The sequence below is a fragment of the Cryptomeria japonica genome, chromosome 4, assembly GCF_030272615.1.
Source record: "Cryptomeria japonica chromosome 4, Sugi_1.0, whole genome shotgun sequence".
Taxonomy (NCBI): Eukaryota; Viridiplantae; Streptophyta; class Pinopsida; order Cupressales; family Cupressaceae; genus Cryptomeria; species Cryptomeria japonica.
The window spans coordinates 7,716,089-7,739,020 of NC_081408.1; positions in this window are offsets into that span (position 1 = coordinate 7,716,089).

The window sequence follows — 22,932 nt, forward strand, 5'->3', positions numbered from 1 at the left end:
GTAAACTCAACCGAATCAGTTCCGAAACTGTCGTAGCATTAACCATTTTTGGTGAATAAAAATTATCCACTCAGATCATGGAGATAGAGAGAATTCATTAATAGTTCAACTTTAATGAGTGGTAGTTGAGAGGAGAAAATAAATAATTTTTTTTTTTTTGTTTTTCATGCAATTAAGTGCAAACATGTCAAATTTAATGCTTCTAGTTCTTATAAGTGTAATAAGCCTTTGGCGTAATTATATTGTAAATTTGCAATGTTCAACAATATAAGTGAAAAAATCATAACAATATAAGATTTGCAATGTTCAACAATATAAGTAAAAAGTAAGAGTGAGTGAAAGGAATGATAAAAATAACATAAATGAAACATAAATTTAGTAAGTGAAAATGATTATTATTATTTAAAATTTTGATATTAAATTTAAAAAAGAGTTTAGTTGATATTACAATTAAGAAAAGATAGTAAATAATCATTTAAATCTAATGACAATGAAGAACAATTATTAAAGTAAAATCGAAATAAAAGCATAAGATAAATGAATTTCAAAACGAATCACTTACTAACCCTTAGGTGGTCTAGCTTTGTTTTTGACAATTGTGGTGTATAGGTTTATGGTTTTTTGAAAGTAGAAAACACATACATAGCATGCCTAAGTTATAGATCTTATGTTTGTGGTCGCTATTTTGTTGCATTTGTGTTTTGTATATTAGAAACTTTTTCATGTTATTTATTAATTTTGGTTAATTTTGGCTAAATTATTTTGGTTTTGAGTGGTTTGTAGTAGATTTGTGGGGAGAGCATTTTTGAGATATTATTATTTGTGTACATTATCTATTTGATTATTGGATCACGTTTATTTGGGGATAAAAATTAATAATGCATTTAGTTTTGAGTTTTAAAATTAATAAGCTTGTTTTAATTCAAAAATAGCAATTGTCAATGGGTTTTCATGGTTTTGTCTATAAAAATTATTAATCTTGATCTATCTCTATCATATATTAATCTAAAATTCTATAGGTAGGTGTCTTGTTCACTACAACATTAATCCTTTTCATGACACAAGGAAATTGTGGTATACTAATGAAGGAGTTATTCCCCAAGGTTTTAGAATAGATATGACCAGAAAGAGTAAACAGTTATCGTCCAATAAACCATATGCAATAGATGGTACATGCCTATTTTGATTTTCACTTTATGCGTATATGATATTTTTTAATGGTCAAGATGAAGCAACTTGTTTATGTACATAAATCTACACTCAACAAGTGATTATCCAAAGTTTTAGAATAGATATGACCTTAGGGAATAAACAACCACAATCACATAAACCATATATAATATGTGTTACATGCTTATTTCAATTTTTACTTTATGCTTATGAAATAAGATATATCAAATAGATGCCACAGAGAACAGGGAAAACCCACAAATTGTAATTCTTTTAGCAAAAAATTATTAACAACTAGAAAAATTGAGATAAGAGTGCACTTTTCAAATAATCACAATTTATGTTATTAAAATACCCAAAAAGTGGTCAAAATTTGAAATTTTCTAAATGAAAAAGTGGGCATCGAGGCCAAGCACCAAAAACCCACAAACCCTCAATGTAGATGACACAGAGACTAGGGAAATTCCACAATCCTCAGTGTGAGATGAAAAAAACTGTGATACTAGGTTTGCCTATCTAAAGGCTCTAGATCGGTCTGGGTCCGCGTGGGTCCTCGTTCGCATTGGGTTCCTAATGGGTGAGACCCAAGTGCGTACCAGGGTCCCTGGAGTGCCCCTAGGTCACACCCGAGTGAACCTAGGTACAAACCTAGGCGAAGCTAGGTTTGTCGACTGGGCTAAATCACATAAAGTGACTTTAAAACATTAAAAAAAAATTTAAAAATTGCCTTTTTCAACCAAAAAACCCTAATCCGCCCCTTGCTAAATACATTTGAAACCTAAAACAACTTCATTTGCTCATTTATTCTCTCTAGGTTTCATTTTGGCATTTTCAAGGGCAATTGATCGAAGGAGATTGTTCATGGAGTGCTTGACAAAGGTGGATAGCTTGCACAAAGGAGATTCAAGCAATTAAGGTAAGCATTTATCCCTATTCTTTGATATTTTAACAAAAAATTTCAAGTTTTTTTTTTTTTAAAATTAGAAAAAGATAAACAAGTTCTACTATTTTTTATAATTTTTTCTCATACTTCCATTAGCTTTTACATCGTGTAATCTTGCATTTTTTTTTCATTTTTCTAATTTAAAAATATTTAATTTCTTATAATAGCAAAAAAACAAAATGGCAACAAGTTCAAGTTCAGTGGGTGGGGGTTACAAAACTTGACCAAAAAATTAAAGTTTATTGAGGATCTCCTTTATGGTATTATACTACAATACATCAACAACTTCCAAGAGGTGGGGGATATGAATGGACTTGTATTTTTTGTAAAACCAATTATAGGTGCTCATATTATCGAGTGAAACATCACTTTTGTGGCCCTGGTGGGAAAGGGATTAAAATGTGTGTAGCGCTAGATAAGAAAGGGTTGTTTGCAACACGAATAGAAGCATTCATTAGAGAACAAAAAGACATTGATCAAGCTATAGGTTTACAAATAAATTGTTTACAACTTATGAAGGGCACCAACCCACCAATCTCCTAGCTTGAGAGCACCAACTCGAAATACTTGTGGCACCAACCAAAGGAATGTTACAAATAAGACATATTATCTTTGATTTCAAATCTGTAAAATTAGATGTTACAACTTTGAAGATATATAAATATTACAAAGATATCACAATCCGAACATTATTGTTTTTCAAATATATTGTTTTGTTTCATACATTAAAACAACAATATCAATGATATTTTGTTATTATGTTTGTATATTCTTTGTACTATCAGCAATTTCTTGATGGCTTGTTCATGTCATCTCAGAATCAACTCGTTAGAGGGGATATATCATTGCTTTCTTGATGATGAACTTGATCTTGAATTAAAATAATGGTAATACAGATTGCATTTTACTTTTAATCTGTCACAATATAATTCATACTTACAACACTATAGTGTGCATACTATACAACAAAAATATATCAATCTTATTTCCTTTTGCTTCTGTAATATCCTCTTGTTTTGCAGCATTTAATTCTATGACGTGCTTTAAACTGGGTGTCGTTACATTCAAATGTCTTCACAATCGAAATATCATCATGGACTAATATGAGATTACAATTCTTCTCATGCACACACCATATTCACACAAACTATACTTGATTCATCACATAAAAAAAATAACTCTTTCCCAAAAACTTTTAAGTATTATAAAATTGTCTTTTTACTTTTTACCACTGCACTCTCTAAAATTCCAATCAAATGCAATGTGAATATATAGAATTCTATAGTTATCATTAGTTTGGGAAGTTATAACTATCAAAAAATAACTAACAACTCACTGCCTGATTAAGAGCTTCTACCCAGCGGCCTATTTGTGGACTTGACTGCTGGTGTTTGAACAAGAGAAGAAGAAACTGTCCCATGCTCTCTGCGAGATGAAGATTTCTGACTTTGAGAAGAACTGACCTGCTACCTCCATTTTCCATTTAGCTAGTTAGATGTTCTCCTTAGCACCGGAGCAGTATGGATCATCAGGTCCAAAAATTCTTCCTTAGACTAGTCAACCTCCAAAGAGACCGCATTGGCAACAGTATGATATTATGAGTCAATGATGACCTCATCTTCAGTAACATCATCCAGGACATTGAAAGAAACACCAAGGGTATGAATTTGGTACAAGGAGAACCTCATATAGCTCCTTCTGAACACTTTGGCATCATCTAACCTTTAGCTCCATACAAATGATGCCTTACATACCGTTTACTGTCAAAGCTGCTTCTGGCTGGTAAGGATGAAAAATGAAACTTCTCCAGAAGTGTTCCCACTACCTTGGCAACACCATTAGTTTTACAGCAAAAGATACTGGTGGACAATGGAAAAGGATATCCCCTCTTTCCCATATTCAAATATTTCACATTCACTACAGACATCTAGTGACAGACTTCTAAAAACACAATATAATCAGAGAGAAAATGGGGCAGTTTCAATGGCTCTTTTTCAAAACCCCCAATTCTAAGATATGAGAATCGGTTGAATTGGGTGTAAAAGCTTCCAAACTTCATCACAAAGTCACTAGAAACACACGAAAACCGTTAGCCAAGGTTTCCTTCCAATTTTCTGACTAGACCATTGAGAATCATCATTGATGCAGGAAAAAGCATGTGTGCTCTTCTGCAGGGTCTGCTGAGGAAATTTTTGATAAACAAGTGTAGAAACAAGGGAAGGGTGATGAAGCTCTAGACCTAACCAAGAAAACTCTTGACTAGCAAGGATGTAAACAAGATATGAGCAGATATGGAAAGCAAGGGACTGACAAAAATTCCGCAATTGCTCATTTAGGTGAAAACTGATGACAGAGGCCCAATCAATAAAACTATTGGGAGCACAGATAGTGAGGATGAAATGACACATCCAGAATTCAAAAAACTCAGTAGAATTACTACCCACGACGCGGTGCAAAAGGACTATGACTTATGCAACTTCATCTTTGAAATGCATTCTTTTAAGCTTAGTGGGTAGTTGAGACTTACCTCCCTTTTATGACTTTAGCCAATTCCTTATTATACAATTCATGCATAAGTCACCATGCGCGCGAAAGTACTCCTCACTCACCAAAACAGACATATTTTCAATCGCTTCTTTTTCAGGGAGGCACAAAGCGCGAGAAAGGCTTTTAGGGTTGATTCGCGCGATCACTCTACCACCTTTCGCTCGAATTTCCCGAGTCTCAGGGTGATATCTCTTGGAGCAAGCGACAACCAAATTTGTGCAAGGAACAACAAATGGAAAACCAGTTGTGGAGGCCAAACCACACTGGACAATTTTCTCTCGCAACGGAGTTCTCTTTTCTGTTTCTAGCTCTTGCAAAAAGCTTTCAAAATTCAACAGCTCTGTCACTATGTCTTGCATGCCCGCCAGCTGACTTTGTATTATACTCTGCATGAGCGTGAGCTAGATGATGCATTTAGAGAACTCGGAAAATGGAGGCTAGTTCAAAAATTATTCGCCACCCCATTCATGTACTTAATTGATGTGACATGCCTTAAATGTCGTATTTACTTCGTCTCTTTGAATGGTCCCGTAATTCGGCTTGTTTTTGTTGACAAGGCAAATAGCGTTAGTTCATATAAAACCTAACACAAAGGCTGCACCCCAAAACCTGCGAAAGATTTGACAAGTCGCTTGGTCGAGGAAAATGCTAACTTACGAACCTAAGGTCGGGACTTGCGAGCTTTTTACAACCAACGACAGAGCGACCAAACACAAGATAGGAGGTGTCGGGCTCAGGGACTTCTAGAATTTCCTAACTCCATGACTGACTTAGAAAAGGAGTGTGACGTGCGACATGACTTCAAGAAATGACCGACTCCATGACTAAAGGGGAGCGATTTCAAAAATTAAACTAAGGGGGGGAAACAGGTTTTTACTAAGCATTCCCGCGGTGGAAAGGAATGAAAAATGGACCACACCACAAAGAAACAACACATTGTCCAAACTCTGCAATCATCGGACCAGGAAAGAATGTGGCCAAAAACACAATTTCGAAGCACATCAACACGTGCCAAATTGGAATAACAAAGATACATGCATGACAAACATAAATCCAAAAACACAACAGGAGAATTGAAGATGTGGAGCAATGTGGAGCTCTGCCAGACAATCATTATCATCACTTCATAGACTTCCAGAGCACACCTTCCAGACCACCTCGAGAGAAGAATCTCAAAGCAATATCCAATAACATGCCAACACATCAAGAATATATCTACAATAAGTCAAAAAATCCAGAGCTAAAAACCAAACACTGAAATATAATCAATACATTGACATCAATGACAACCATATTGATATATCAATCAGCTTCACATTTGCAACAATCTCTCCCTTTGTCATTGATGGCAACATTCATCAACGACAAACAATTTCACCAACAACTTGCTCAACAAGACTTCTCAAAAAATCTCCAAACTTCTCAAACTAAAACTTCTCTCCCTTTGACATCAAGGACAAAGGTGAGCAACCACTCAACTTAGAAACCACATAGCTCCCCCTAAGAGGAAGCCCCAAACGTTAGCCCAGCCTGAAATATGTATGAAATATCCTGGACTAATGCACTGCCAAATGCACTTAGTTCACACTAGGAAGGGGTATGACCCCTAACATTTGTCAGACATACTCAAAAGTATCTTTGCACAGTGCCTTTGTAAAGATATCTGCAATTTTCTCTTTGGTAGGTGCACATTCAAGTTTTACTTCATTGTCCAATACTTTTTCTCTCAAGAAATGATACCGAATAGATATATGCTTTGTTCTGGAATGCAATATTGGGTTCTTAGAGACATTGATTGCACTTGTATTATCACACATGATTGATATAGGTTCATCAAACAATACGCCAATATCCTTCAATGTCTGTTTCATCCCAAGTACCTGAGTGCAATATGAAGCAGCTGCAATGCACTCTGCTTTTGCGGTTGATAAAGATACAAAATATTGCATCTTACTTAACAATGCAATTAATCGGGAGCCAAGAAAAAATGCTTCACCACTTGTACTTTTCTTGTCATCAACACTTCCTGCCCAATCTGCATCAATATAAGCTTTCAGAGTAAAGTCTAATCCTTTGGGATACCACAATCCAAATTTTTTTGTTATTTTCAAGTATTTGAATATCCTCTTTCGGTTCTTACTAAAATCTAGTTGCAAGACAAACAACATACATGATATCTGGTCTTGTAGCAGATAGGTATAACAATCCTCCAATCATTGATTTGTACTTGCTTGCATCAATCTTAGGATATTTATCATCATTAGTCAACTTGGATCTAGTAATCATAAGAATACACCAGTTTCGAATTCTTCAATCTCAACTTCTTCAACAATTCTCTAACATACTTTGATTAAGAAATAAAAATATCTTTACTGTTTTGATTCACTTGCAATCCAAGAAAGAAATTCAACTCACCAATCATAGACATTTCAAATTCCTTATGCATTTCACTAGCAAACTTCTTGCACATGTCATCATTGCCTCCAAAAATTATGTCATTCACATATATAACAATAATTAAGATCTTGATTCTAATTTGAAGTAAAGATTGTTGTCAGCGAACCCTTTTTGAAAACTTTGATTTAGTAGATACTTATCTAACCTTCCATACCAAGCTCTAGGAGCTTGTTTCAATCCATACATTGCCTTCTTCAACCTGCAAACAACATTTAGATCATCTGATAACTTGAATCCTTTTGGTTGTTCAATGTAGACTTCTTATTTCAATTCTCAATTCAGAAATGTTGACTTCACATCCATTTGATAGACTTTGAAATCTTTATATGCTACAAAAGCCAAAAACATCCTAATAGCCTCCATTCTAGCAACGGGAGCATAGTCTCCTTAAAATCAACACCTTCAACCTGTGTGTGACCTTTCCATACCAATCTTGCTTTGTTTCTTGCAACCTGACCATCTTCATCCAGTTTGTTTCGAAATACTCTCTTTGTTCCAATAACATTCTTATCTATCGGTCTAGGTACTAATTCCCAAGTTTGATTTTTCTCAATTTGGTCCAGCTCTTCCTTCATCGCTTTCATCCAATTTTGATCTTTGCAGAGTTCTTCAACTATCTTAGGTTCAGACTCAGAAAGCAAACATAGAAGAACTTGTTCTTCAGAAGCTTTGCTTCTTGGAATGACTCCTCTATTTTTGTCTCCTATAATCTAATTCTCAGAATTATTTTTCTGCACATACCTCTGGGTTTTAGATATAGTTGTCAGAGCAACCTAAGTTTATTTCTACTTATCTTCATCTGTGTTATTTTCTTCTTCATCAGATTCACACTCTGCTTGAATACTTGTTTCTTTTGAAATGTTCTCATCAACCTTCACATTTGCACTTTCAATGATTTTATTCAACCTTTTGTTATAGCATTTGTAAGCTTTGCTCTTTATAGAATAACCAAGAAATATACCTTCATCTGCTTAGCTATCAAAATTTTCAAGGTTTCCTTCATCTCTTTGGTATAGCATGTACTTCCAAAAACTTTGAAATACTTCACAGATGAGATCCTTCCATACCATAACTCATATGATGTCTTTCCAAACTTATTTTTGAATAGAACTCTGACAAGGGTATATATTGATGGTATGATGAAAGAATAAGTATTCAGTAGATTACTGAGAAGGGGGGGCGGTGGGCGTGAATCCGTAAACTAAAAAAATGGTGCAAACTTCCCAATCTCAAATTCAAACTCACAAAGTAAACTTTCACTGTCAAGATCAATACTCATAAGAATACTCAACATCAACTGGTTAACTATTATAACAACTTAACAGTAAACAACTTCAATCTTGTAAACATAAAAATGCTTAATCATATATCAACATATTCCATCTCTCAATGCTTCCAGTTATCATGCCTTATCAGAATAATTAAGTAGTCAATTAAATCAACAAATAAGATCATAACTACAAAATCATTCACCACTTGACACAAATGTTTATACGTGGAAAACCCAAATAGGTAAAAACTACGGTGAGATGAGACTCACAAGATAGCTATCTGAACTCTTCTGAAGTTCGCCATGTTAGGAGCCAAGCCTGTTAAAGCTTTTACAAAAAAGTCCCGTTAAGAACTGATCCTGTTAGGAATCACCCGATTAAGGGATTTACAAAATGCCTTGATAAAAAGAAAATACCCTGTTAGGAGTAACCTCGATAGAGGATTTGAGAATCTAAGCTAATGGATTACCTTGTTAGAGGATTTAAGAAGTAACCAAGCTTGTTAGAGCTTACCCGGCTAGGGGATTTCACTTCTGCTGTTAGAAAATAACAGGTTTTCTTGATCTATCTGAATAGCACTACATTTGCTTGATCAGATCCTTTTAAGATTCAATCTGCTTTTATTCAAATTGCATATCCATTCTCTGGTTAGACAACCACACACTCAACTGATTTCTGCCAACACTTTGCCAACAGCTTTACAAACAACTTCATCGACCTTAAATACAAATCAATTAGGTCGGTAACACAATAAAAACCTAATTCTTTCATAGAGATTACAAACAAATTGGTTCAGGTGTGATCGTTGGATTTACATAGCAATCTATACACATTCCTCAAGAAAATTCCAACCGCTCTATGATCACCGCTTCATCGGACTTGTAACTCATCATGCGTTATGCATTAGATGAAATCCACTTTGCTCATTCCCTAGACAATCAAACAAATGAACAAACACGCTAAAACAATCTGAACTAATCCTCATTCAATGATCACATGTGTTGCCATCATTACCACTCATCATTAGATCTTAAACCAATAAACTTGATCGGTTAGGGTTTAACAAAAAACAACTGGTAGGGTTTACCGGTTACATTGCATAGAAAGGGTTTAACCTTATACACCGGCTTACCGGTTCAACTCACAAACTTACATACTGGTTTACAACATCTTCCTCAAAGCTCTTCCTACTGGTTACAAGACAATATCAATGACAACAACAATATCAACAATATCATAAATACCATTACCGGTTCAATTGACATCAATGATAACATAACATATCATTAATGCAATCTTTATGCAAGTGCCAACATATAAAGCAGTGTGTATAGCTTCTCTCCATTAAATCTCTGGTATATTTGCTTCCTTGATCATAGTTCTTGCCGCCTCTTGAATAGTCATGTTCATTACTTCAACTACGTCATTATTTTGAGGTGTCCTAGGAATTGATAGATATCTTCTAATTCCATATTTTTCACAAAAATATCAAATTCATCAAAAATAAATTCCCTCCTCTATTAGGCCTCAGACACGTAATCATTTTATCAACTTTATTTTCAACTCTAGCTTTAAATATCTTGAATTTTCTAATGCTTTTGACTTCTCTTAGAAATGGAACCCAAGTCATTTTAAAATGATCATCAATTAAGAGCATGAAATACCTCTCACCTTGTAGACTCCTTGTTCTGGTCGAATCACATAGGTCTGTGTGTATCAAATCCAACAATCCAGTAGATGATTGTTCCTTTCCTCTAAATATTCCTTTTGTTTGCTTTCCCACTTGACACTCTTTGCAAATATTGTTATCCAATTTAGTCAGTCTTGGCAGGTCTCTCACAACTTTTATCATACTAATTTTCACCAAATTGTCAAAATTGATATGACACATCCTCCAGTGCCATAGCCAACTCTCATTGATCTGTGATAATAAGCAATGTCCCAAAGCAGCTTCTAATTGATACAAGTTTCCACTTGTATTTTTCCTTGCATCAATAACAGTTTCAGATCTCTTCTATATCTTATAGCCACCATCCTGAAAGACAACATTATAACCATTTCCGCACATACGTCCAAAATTCAAGAGATTATGATGCAATCCTTTCACATAGTAAACATTGTCAGTGTTTTGTTTTCCAACAAAAGTAATAGAACCAATTCCAACAATTTGAGTAGTTTCAATAACTACAACTGTTAATAAAATACAAAAAGAGAATCCTTATAAAAGGATACTCGAAACCCTAAAGGTGAAAACCCTAAAGAATTATCAGATTGCTAAGTTTGGCTTAAGCATAGAGTATAATAGACTAATAATTAAATAAATAATTATTAGCTAATAAAAGATTACTCTAACACCCCCCCCCCTTAAGATGAACTTAGGGAGTAGCTAAAAACCAACTAAGGACTAAAAAAACATGTAAAAAATGCATGAAAGCAAGAATGGGTCCCGACAACTAGGCTTGATGAGGTACCCAACTACAATAAAGATCTCTATAAAGTGGAGAAAAAATGAGAAAACCCTGTGAGAACAAAACTTCTCTCTAAGAAGAGATGAAAGCTCAAGTGAAGGACTAAAAAGCCTCCAAACAAGAGTGTTTCAGAAGATAGGAACAAAAAGAAGAGCATGAAGAACACCATTGAAGCATGAAATAACTGCAAACACTGTTGAAGAGTAACTGCTGATCTGAAGAACCTCCACTGAAATAGAACATGATCAGGTAGAGAAGACTGTAATCTGCATGAGTGTCCTCAAATGACACTACTCGAATTAGATGGCAAACAAAGGCAAACAACTGAACTCGAAGATATACATGACATGAAACACCAAAGCCTGAAGAGTTGATCAATCAAACCAAGGAAACATTAGATTAACAGGACAAATCTTCTCATAATGCTGAAAAAGGGAGATGGACAGGTACACTGAAAAGAATGGCCAACAAGAATTGCATGATGAAGAACCAGGAACATCGAAGATGCAAAGAAAGTACATAGTGTCGTGGAAGGAACACCCGCTTGACACACATCATGAGGCTAATGTCGTGGAAGGAACACTCACATGACAAAAGGTAGATGACAAACAAAGACAAACATCAACCCCCCATGGCACTTTATAAGTAGTGCATGTACAATAAGACACAAGATGTGCAAGATCCCAAGTATACAATGCATGATGGCACTTTATCTCAGTGTGTTTGGATAAATAAAATGTTACAATGATAAGAAGAGACAAAAGATTGAAAAACAGAAAGTCAAAGACAAGACATCCTACTTAAAGAAAGAGATCCCAGAACCCGAAACATCCAAGATATTCACCAAAGTGTTGAAAAGCAAAAAAATGAATAAAATATACCTGGAGCAAAATCTAGAAAAAAACTCATATGACTGAAAATTACACTGAACAAGCTTTCCAACAATATAATTTTTTTGAAAAACGGAGTTCGGATGCTCGAGTTATATCTCTTGGAGTGCAAAAAGGAACCTCTGGCTTTGATAGCAAAAAACGCCATCAAAAAAGCAAAATCAAAAGTTCAAACCTCCAAATCTGGATAGAGCTTGGAAGGAGCTTTCTGACGATATAAGGTTTTTGAAAAAGTGCTTTTGTATGACCAAGTTACGACCAAAAGAAAAAAAAACCCCTCTTGTAGGGCATAAAGAGGGTTTTTTTTCTTTTTTTTTGATGAAAATTTTCTGACACATTTGCAAGTATAGTCGTACGGATTTTCATGCCTCAAAAAATGTACCAATAAAAATCATGTCCCAGATGCCCCTGTCACTGAAAATAGGCAAATTATATATCAAAATTCATGGAATCAGCCTTCTGAATCCAATTGTGAAGTCCTTTTGGCACCAAAATGTACCAGAAAATCAGCTACCCCCAAAAATGGAAAAAAGCAACTGCACAAACCCCCGAATACATAGATATGAAGAACAAGACCCAAAATCTCTCATGAAGAGAACAAAGGCATGCAGATTTGGAGCTCTAATACCATATTGGAGTTGAGGAAAAATCAACTCTACAGCTCCCAAAGATCACCTGCATGCAAACATGTCACAGAAGGAGAGAAGCAAAAAAGCTATGGAGGCCAGAATTCAGAGATCCAGAAAAGAGGAGTCATATTGATTGTGCAACAAGAATGCAATTCAATAATTACAGTTGTTAATAAAATACAAAGAGAGAATCCTTATAAAAGGATACTCGAAACCCTAAAGGTGAAAACCCTAAAGAATTATCAGATTCCTAAGTTTAGCTTAAGCATAGAGTATAATAGACTAATAATTAAATAAATAATTATTAGCTAATAAAAGATTACTCTAACAATATGTATATGTGTATGTGTATATCTATATGCACATATACATATAGTGTAATGTATGCATAGGGACAATGGTTATTACTCAGTGGTAAGTTAATAAGTTATGTGAGTATTCTTCAATTCATTTATCGTATACATGGCAGTGATAAATTGAAGGCTCTAGTGGCCTCGTTTGAACTTCATATTTTCATTTTTATATTTAATAATGTATTCAATCTTTGTATGGACCTATAGTTACTGTCAATTATAGGATAAATGGTTTCTATAATGCTCATATAATTTCTTAACCTTTCATTGAATAATAATTGTATACGATGAAAAGTGGATAGTGAAAAACAACAATATTGAAAGACTAACAAGGATCCAACCACAAAACCTTAGCCTAACAATGAAAACAATCCACCATACACAAATGAAGATACCTAAGACCATGCAAATAAACCAAATAACCAAATATACCAGTCACATGTCTAGTAGAATTTCAATCTTCATCTCTTCCTATCTTCTTTGATCTTGTTTGATATATTTGTTCTCAGATTTTATGTGTGCACAAGAGCTCAACAAAGAACGAAAATGTGGTTGATAGTTTGATCGCAAGAAGGCTTGATTGTAACATTAGTATTCTCATTAGGGTTGATAGTGAAGGAGAGTATCCTCTTATATAGAAGACACTTTAGGAAATGGAGGGATAAGATTAAGAGGTGTAAAGATAAATGGTTAGCTAGGATTAAAGGGTAGCTAGAAGAAATAATTAAATGATAAAGGGGGTAGGTAAGAGAAGAATTAAGAGATGAGTGACATGTGTCATGGATAGAAAAGACTAATGAATTAATGAAATAAATAAAGACCTATTTAATTAATAAAGGAAGTGGAATCAATTAAATAAATAAAATATTTATTTAATTTAGGAAAAAGACAATTTAAATAAATAAAAATATTTATTTAAAAGAGGAAAGACTTAGAAGATAATTATTGAATTAATTAAATAAAGACTTGGGATAAAATAATAAAATAAATAAAAATATTTTTTTAATTAGACAGGACAATTTTAGGTGTCTACAATAACTTTTGGTTTTTGTAGGATGCTTAAGGAAATAATGTGGCCAACAAATATGAAGATTGTTTCGATTTGATGAGAGCAATTTCAATAAGGTTATATTTGTGCATATTTAATAATATGTTATACTTATTTTTATACCTATTATATTGCATGTTTTAGTTACTGTTAGGGTTTCAAGCAGATCCGAAGCAAATATGAACTAACAATTATATGCAGATTTAAATACAAAAGATAAAGGAATAAAACATGACACAAATAACACAGAGATTTAACGTGGTTCACCCAGAATAGGTTACGTCCACCATACACAGTCGTCCAATCTTTCTTATTATCCAGCAAAAATAGTACATCAACCTTACAATGCCTTAAGCATCCCAGCCACTTATAACATGCGTTTTTAGGGCAACAATCAAAGTCGGCCTTTTTAGGGTTTTATTACAAACGTGCTGAGTGTACAGTATTTTTCTTATCAGTTGCCACATTTCAACAATCTCCCACTTGGAGACTGATCAGGCTCCACACCGAACAATCTCCCACTTGGAGACTGATACTACACAACACCATTGTACATGCAGCATCTGCTGGATAAAACACTAGGACTTGACTAGTATAAATTCCACAATTATCAATCAAGAAGACCAATAGAAACTGATGAAGAAATCAACTTCTCTTGTGGAACTGCCTTCGTGAACATATCGACAGGATTATCACTTGTGTGAATCTTCTCAAGCCGTAACTGACCCTCCTCCAAAACAGTCTGGATGAAGTGGTACCTGAGCTGAATGTGCTTTGTCCTTGAATGAAAAGCAGAGTTCTTCGCAAGATGAATGACACTCTGGCTATCAAAATACAATGGGCAATCCTCCTGTGTCTGACCCAATTCCTCAAGAAAACATTGTAACCAAATCATCTCCTTGTTGGCTTCTATAGCAGCAACATACTCAGCTTCAGTGGTTGAAAGTGCAACAACCTTTTGCAGCCTAGAAACCCAACTGACTGCAATTCCCCCTATAGTAAAAACATACCCTGTAGTACTCCTCCATGAATCAATATCACCCGCCAGATCAGAGTCAACAAATCCACTCAGAGCAACATTAGATCCTTTGAAACATAATGCCTTCGTAGTAGTTCCTTTTAAATTCCGAAGAATCCATTTCACAGCATTTCAATGTTCCATACCCGGATTACTCATAAACCTGCTCACAACTCCCACTGTATGTGCAATATATGGCCTTGTGCATACCATTGCATACATCAGAATGCCAATAGCTAATGAATACAGGATGTTAGACATTTTATTAACCTCTTCCTGTGCCCTTGGGCACATCTCCTTAGTCAATTTGAAATGACTAGCCAAAGGTGTACTAACTGCTTTTGCATTTTGCATGTTAAATCTTTTCAACACCTTTATATATTCATTTTGGGACAAATTCAAGGTTCTATTTTTCCTGTCCCGTGTAATCCTCATACCGAGAATTTGCTTAGTTGCACCCAAATCCTTCATAGCAAATGACCTGGCTAATTTCTGTTTAAGATAATTTATATGTTGCATGTTAGACCCAGCAACAAGCATGTCATCAACATAAAGCAACAGGATAATATAACTGTCATTATCAAATCTCTTAAAATATACACAATGATCAGAATGACATCTATGATAATCGTGTTCAGCCATGAAACTATCAAATTTTAAATACCATTGTCGGGGTGCTTGCTTTAGGCCATACATACTTTTCTTCAACCTGCACACGAAGTTCTCCTTACCTTTGACCTCATATCCCTGTGGTTGCAACATGTAAATTTCCTCCTCCAAATCTCCATGGAGAAAAGTTGTTTTGACATCTAATTGTTCAAGATGTAAATCATCTGCAGCTACAAGACTAAGTACAGTTCTAATTGAAGTCATTTTTACAACTGGAGAAAATATTTCATCATAATTTATACCCTTTTTATGTGCAAAACCTTTTACCACAAGTCTGGCCTTATATTTTTTTGACCTCCTTCCTCCTCCTTCAACCAATAAACCCATTTGTTAGGCAAGGCTCTTTTTTTAGCAGGTAAAGGGACTAAGTCCCAAGTCTTATTTTTCATCAAGGAGTCCATCTCCTCTTTCATGCCTAGCTCCCACTGTTGTTTGACATCTACCTGCATTGCTTCTTCATATTCTTCTAGTTCACCAGAATCCGTTAATAAAATAGAATACAAAGAAGGAGAAAATCTTTCAGGGGGTCTACTTGTCCTCGTAGAACATCTAACACTTGCAGGAGTTTGTGGGACAATCTATTGTTGCTGAGCATCAGGTACCTGTGGCATTTCATTTTCAGGAATCTCATCCAACACCATATATTCTTGTTTGTCTTGTTCATGCTTCTTTTCCTGCATCTGTTATTTATACATAACCTTCTCATTGAATATAACATCTCTACTTCTAATTATTTTCTTATTTTCAAAATCTCATAACCGATAGCCATATTCATCTATCTCATATCCAATGAAGGTAAATTTCCGAGATTTAGCATCAAGCTTGGTTCTGTTTTCTTTATCAACATGGACAAAAGCTTCGCAACCAAAAGTTTTTAGAAAAGAATAATTTATCTTTTTATCAGTCCATGCCTCTTCTGGAATACCACCATCCAAAGGGGTTGAAGGTCCTCTATTTATCAAATAGACAGCAGTATGTACAACATCTTCCAAAAAATGTAAGGGCAATCCAACATGCAATCTCATGCTCCTCGCGCGTTCCATGATAGTCCTATTCATTCTCTCTGACACACCATTTTCCTGTGGAGTTCCTGGAACTGTCTTCTGCTTTCGAATCCCATTTAAAGAGTAGTAATCTTCAAATGCTTTGCTGCAATACTCACCTCCATTATCCGATCTGAGACACTTCAACTTTTTTCCTATCTCATTCTCAACCAAAGCTTTCCATTTCTTAAAAGTTTCAAAAACATCTGATTTTTGTTTTAGGAAATATACCCATGTTTTTCTGGTTGAGTCATCAATAAAAATAACATAATAACAAGAGCCACCAAGAGATGATACCTGAGCTAGTCCCCATACATCTAAATATACAAGCTCTAACTTATCACTCTTCTTCTCTTTCCCAACCTTGAGAAATCTGACTCTTTTCTATTTACCATAAACACAGTTTTCACAGAACTCCAAATCAATCTTCTTTAGTCCTGGCAATAGATTTTTGGAGTGAAGGGTTTTCATCCCTTTCTCACTCATGTGCCCAAGCCTATGGTGCCACATTATCGAATTTGTTCTTGCAACATTTATTGTTGTTGTCCCTGCAATAACTTTATCTGTAGTAGCTAAGGTAGAGTAAGTGTTACCAGTACACAGATATAATGTGCTTACCTTCGCATCTTTAGCTACTACTAATGATCCTTTAGTGACCTTCTACATACTATCTGAGAAGGTAACTATGCAACCTTCACTACCTAGTTGCCCTGCAGAAATTAAATTTCTTCTTAAATTAGGAACATGTTTTACCTCCCGCAGAAACCAGTCATTACCATTCTACAATTTGATCTTTATCTTTCCTTTTCCAACAATTTGATAGGGCTCATCATCACCCAAATATACCTATCCAAATTCACTTTGAACATAATCTAGAAAATATTTTCTATGGGGTGTAGCATGAAATGAAGCCCCATAATCTATTACCCAGGAATCATTAACATTATCCAAACATACGATTAAAACATCTTGTAAAGTATTACTTGCAATATTAGCTTCCTTACTGTCATTTTCATTTTTGTCTCCTTCTTTGTTTTTCTGGGACCAACAGTCTTTCTTTAGATGACCAGGCTTTCCGCAGTACCAGAAATCTTTCTTTCCTCTAGATTGAGAGCGTCCTTTCTTTGACTTCCATCGTGACTTCTCATTCCCAGGGCCTTTTCCTCTTTCCTTTGATCTTCCTCTGTTCTCCACATTCAAAACACTACCCGATGATGTTGGAGTCTCACCTGTGCTTTTCCTTTGCATTTCCTCGCTTAGGATAACACCAACAATATCATCAAATACCAAAGTATTTTTACCAGAGACAAAGTTACTTACAACCATAACCAAGCTATTCCAGCTTTCTGGCAAAGAACATAAAATCAAGGGAGCCCTAACCTCTTCTGCAAAGGTAATTTTTACCGAAGACAATTGACTGGTAATTGTATTTGTGTATGATGAAAAAGGATAACAATAATAACAATATTGAAAGGCTAAATGAATTCAACCACCAAACCCTAGCCTAACAATCAACAAAGATCCACCATAACATATGAAGATTACCTAAGACAATGCAAATCAAATGAAATCACAAAGATTATACCACCACATGTCCAATAGGGTTTTGATCTCCATTCTTCCTATCTCCATTGATCTTGCTTGATATATTTGCTCTCAGATTTTTATGTGCACAAGAGCTCAACAAAGAACGGAATGTGGTTGCAAGTAGGATCGTAGTGTAGCCAATTGATCAAGTTGTTAGCTCATTAGGATCATTAGGGCATTAAGTCATTAAAATGCTTGATTAGGGTTTGATAATGAAGAAAACATCTCCTTAAATAGAAGACACAATATAAAATGGAGGGATAAGATTGAAAGGTGTAAAAAGGAGGTCGGCTAAGATTACAGGGTAGGTAGAAGAAATAGTAAAATAGTGAAAGGGGTAGGTAGTGTAGGAATTAAGAGATGAATGACATGTGTCATGTGTAGAAAAAGATAATGAATTAATTAAATAAATAAAAATTTATTTAATTAATAGAAGAAATGGGATAATTAAATAAATAAAATATTTATTTAATTTAGGAAAAGGATAATTTAAATAAATAAATGTATTTATTTAAATGAGAAATAAGGCTAAAAGAGGATAAATGAATTAATTAAATAAATAAAGATTTATTTAATTAATAGAAGAATTAGGCTTAGATAATTAAATAAATAAAATATTTATTTAATTAGACTGGACAATTTTAGGTGTCTACATTTTGCCCCTCTTTGAAACAATGCGACTTGTCGCGTTGTTTCAAAGAAGATAAGATGAACTGATACAGAGTTGCCCCAGAATGGGAATGATATGCCCCCTCGAGAGATTGGATGAAAATGTCTGAAAAGATTGTAGACAATCTCTCGATAAGAAAGAAAGGCTAGAATGGATTGATCGGATAAAGTGACAGAGTCACGGGATAATGAAGACTGACTCGGAAAATGAAGGCGAAGGCTAAGGTAGGCTATAAGATAGACCACGGGCAAAAGACATCCTCATTGTCATCTACACCTTCACGAGATCAAAGTGCAGAGCGAGAAAAAGAGCAGCAGCAGTCAGCAGCGATGGCTTTCGTACACAGATTCGACCGCGTTCACCGATTTCAAAGACCAGCAGAGGCAGGAGAGCCGGTAAGTACCACCAAACCTCCTCGTACTTTGATGCATTTGCTTTTGTCATTAATGCTTGTCGAATAGAGCAATAAATGCGCCTAGGAATAGTGTACAAAAAAGTGCAAAAACGTGAAATCGCATCTGCGTCGGTGCCAGGCGCGTCTGTGTCCGACAGGCGCGTCTGTGTCGGTGCCAGGCACGTCTGTGTCTGGAACCGCGTTTGTGCCAAATATGGGCACGTCTACGTCCTTCAGGGGCGTTTATGTTGCAAAGTCGCGTTTGTGAACAATTTAGGCACGTTTATGTCAAACAGGCGCGTCTGTGTTGTTTAGGCGCGCTTGTGCAGTCGATAGGCACGTTTGTGAGTTAAAAACGCGTTTATGTCTGAAAATGCAAGGTTTGGTTTTCTAGGTCAAATCGGCAGTTCTGTGATGAACATACGCTGTCGATTGGATAAGCTGCTGAGAGGATACACTCAAGCAGGTCCTCTAGGAAGACTAGGATAGATCAAGACACTTTGTGATGAACAGGGAGCACCAAGATAGAGTACTTTGTGATGAACAGGGAGTACCTAAAGTATGAGCAGCACTTTGTGATGAATAGGGAGTGCAAAATGTGAGTAACACTTTGTGATGAACAGGGAATGTCACACACGTAGTACTTTGTGATGAACAGGGAGCACTACTAGGATAGATAGCAACACTTTGTGATGAACAGTGAGTGTCACTAGAATAGATAACCATATGCATTTAGATAAAAAGTAGCATTTTGTGATGAACAGTGAATGCCACCATGACTGACATGATTAATTTGTTTGACTGCAGGAGTATTTGCCTATGCTAGAGTCACGGAAAAGATTCCCATCCACATAGAGGTTGCGACCAGAGTTGTCTTTTCATGATAGAGCTGCCATCGAGGAGATGGGTTTGAAACACGTATTGTATGTGCCTGAGTTTCGGGCAAACATGGGTTTGCTGACTGCACTGGCCGAGAGATGGCATTCAGAGACATGCACATTTCATTTGCCGATGGGTGAGATGACAGTCACCCTTGAGGATGTTTATAGGATTCTACATATACCGATCGATGGAGAGCTGATTCCATACGATCGCGATGGAGACAGAGAGGCTTTGAGACGGGTGTTTCAGGATCCCGGCCTAGAGATGAGAGCAGGACATGTGGCATGGGACACCATGACCGCGACAGGGTTAGCTTTGCCAGCTGTGATTTGAGGAGCTATCAGTGGGTTCCTCTGTATCAATTTTGTACCATTTTGTATAATGATGTAGACACCTGCGGGTGATTGTAGCCATATGATTTTGACATCATTGTATCATGACACTTTATATATATATATATATATATATGAGAGATAATTCATTTTTGCGGCAGCTATATGCATGTGTACCTATGTGATGAGATGTTCTTATAATGTATGTTTTATGATATGGATGCTTATGATATGGATGCAAATATGTACATGATGCAATGCAATATTTTTGTTCTTTTATGTTGTATATGTGATGCATGATGCAAATGTGAATGTATGTGATGCAGATGAATGTAATAATGTAAATGTAAATTGTGCTAACAGGTGTTGTGTGTAGGATGTGATGCAGTTGTGATATCTATATGTATGTATGAAATGCTTATATGTGGTAATGTAGGTGCAACTACATGAAATGCAAATGTTTTTGGTGTGTCATTGTACTCAGTCATGTGATATCAGGCTACGTGGACTCAAGAAGGATGGTGGAAGTCAATCAAGAAAGGGGGATGAAAGACAGAAGATATGAAAGTGATAGAGCTTCTTGTGCGTTATCATCATTGAGCTTATTATGGCAAGTAGGTTATGACAATCGAGGCATTTGTTCGACCCAGAAAGTCATTGTACCTGTTTGCATGGAGATAAGACAGTCACAAACAAGGAATGCCCCAGTTCACACTAGACTCACAGTGTCCTCATATCCTTGGATAAGTCATAGCATTACTAAAAGACAATCCACAGACAGCAAATACAAATAGGTGACGATACCCCATCCTCGCCTTTCTAGTCAAAGACATCCTGGAGATAGAATCTCTAGTCAGAGACATCCTGGAAAAGCTAAAAGACATGTCATCAAAAGATAAAATCAACAGAAAACCAAGACTCGACACCAACATCCACTGTAATCCTCAAGTTTAGTGTATCTTGTCACTTGTATAAGTCGTATTTGATTGTGGTCACAATGTTTACTTTCACAAAAATGATATATAACACTGAACCATATGTTGTCTGAGTCTGTTGAAAGATTTGATTTGTTGAAGCCCATTGTTGCTGCTGTGTCTCATCTGAAACTGACTGAATCCATGAAATTGATACTTTATTGCGGAGAAGATGAAACTTTATTGCGAATCTGTGATGCAAATGTTGTTTTATTGCGGATTGCGCGCGAATAGACTGAAGAAAGCTGAAAGAAACTGTACTCCTCGAAACATGTGATGTTCTCAGTTCCACACCCATCACTAGACGTAGGATTTTGCCTTAGCCACAGATAGGATCTGATTTATTATGGATGGAAAGGGAGGCAAAAAGGGAGGTTTATTATGAATGGCTAACCAATCTTGGGTAGATCAATAACAAGCCATGATGAGAATGGGTAAGTTTATTATAAATGAATAGGATGTGAGTGTGTGCAAAGTGAAAGGATGAAAGTGAATCCTGAAGGAGGGAGGAGCAATGTCTCTACGCATGGCGCTGGTGACCCAGTTTTCACCATGGTACTTGCCCAGGGCGCCACCGAAGTGGTTTTCACCGTTGGACGAAATTATTTCTCTTGACTTTTTTGATTTTTCAATTTTTTTTGTGTGTCACAAGGCGCCTGTTTGCCAGGTTTTCACCAAGTAACGATTTTTTGTTTTTATAATTTTTTTTGTATTTTTGAATTTTTTGATTTTTTTTGTATTTTTTGAATTAGGATATCCCAAAGATCTATGTGTAGAACCTGCGAAGGTGCATGCTATTGATAGGATCCTCCAAAGGTTCACTTTCTGTAGTTGAGAGCTGATATGCCCCAGATCCATAGGCTGCTGTAATGATGTAAGGACCAAGCCAGTTGGGTTCGAACTTGCCCTTCTTCTCTCTATCTTGCTGATTTTTGGGATTTTCTCTGAGAACTAAGTCACCTACCTCAAATGTGTGAGGCTTGACTTTGTGGTTGTAGCTGCGACTCATTCGTTGTTGGTAAGCCTTGAGATGATTAAAAGCAATTTGTCTCCGTTCATCCAGCAGTTCTAGTTCTTGTAAGCGAGAGACCCAGTAATCTTCATCGCTGATGATGTTTTGCAAAGAGACCGTAAAGAAGGTAACTCGACCTCAATAGGCAAGATGGCTTCAGCGCCGTAGACAAGTGAGTAGGGTGTAGCTCCTGTAGGTGTGCAGACACTTGTGCGGTAGGCCCAAAGTGCAGGATTGAGTTGGATATGCCAGTTACGGCCAGCGTCGTCGACTGTCTTTTTGAGGATTTTAAGAATTGTTTTATTAGACGCCTCAACTTGGCCATTACCTTGGGGGTAATATGGTGTGGAGAAACGATGGGAAATATGGAAGCGGTCACAGAGTTCACGAACATCCTGATTTTTGAAGGGACGCCCGTTATTAGTAATAATGGACTTAGGAATACCATATTGGCAAATGATATAGTTAAGGATGAAGGTAGCAATTTGTTTCCCAGTGACTTGTGTGAGAGGCACAGCCTCAATCCACTTTGTGAAATACTCTGTGGCTGTGATAATGAATTTATGACCATTGGA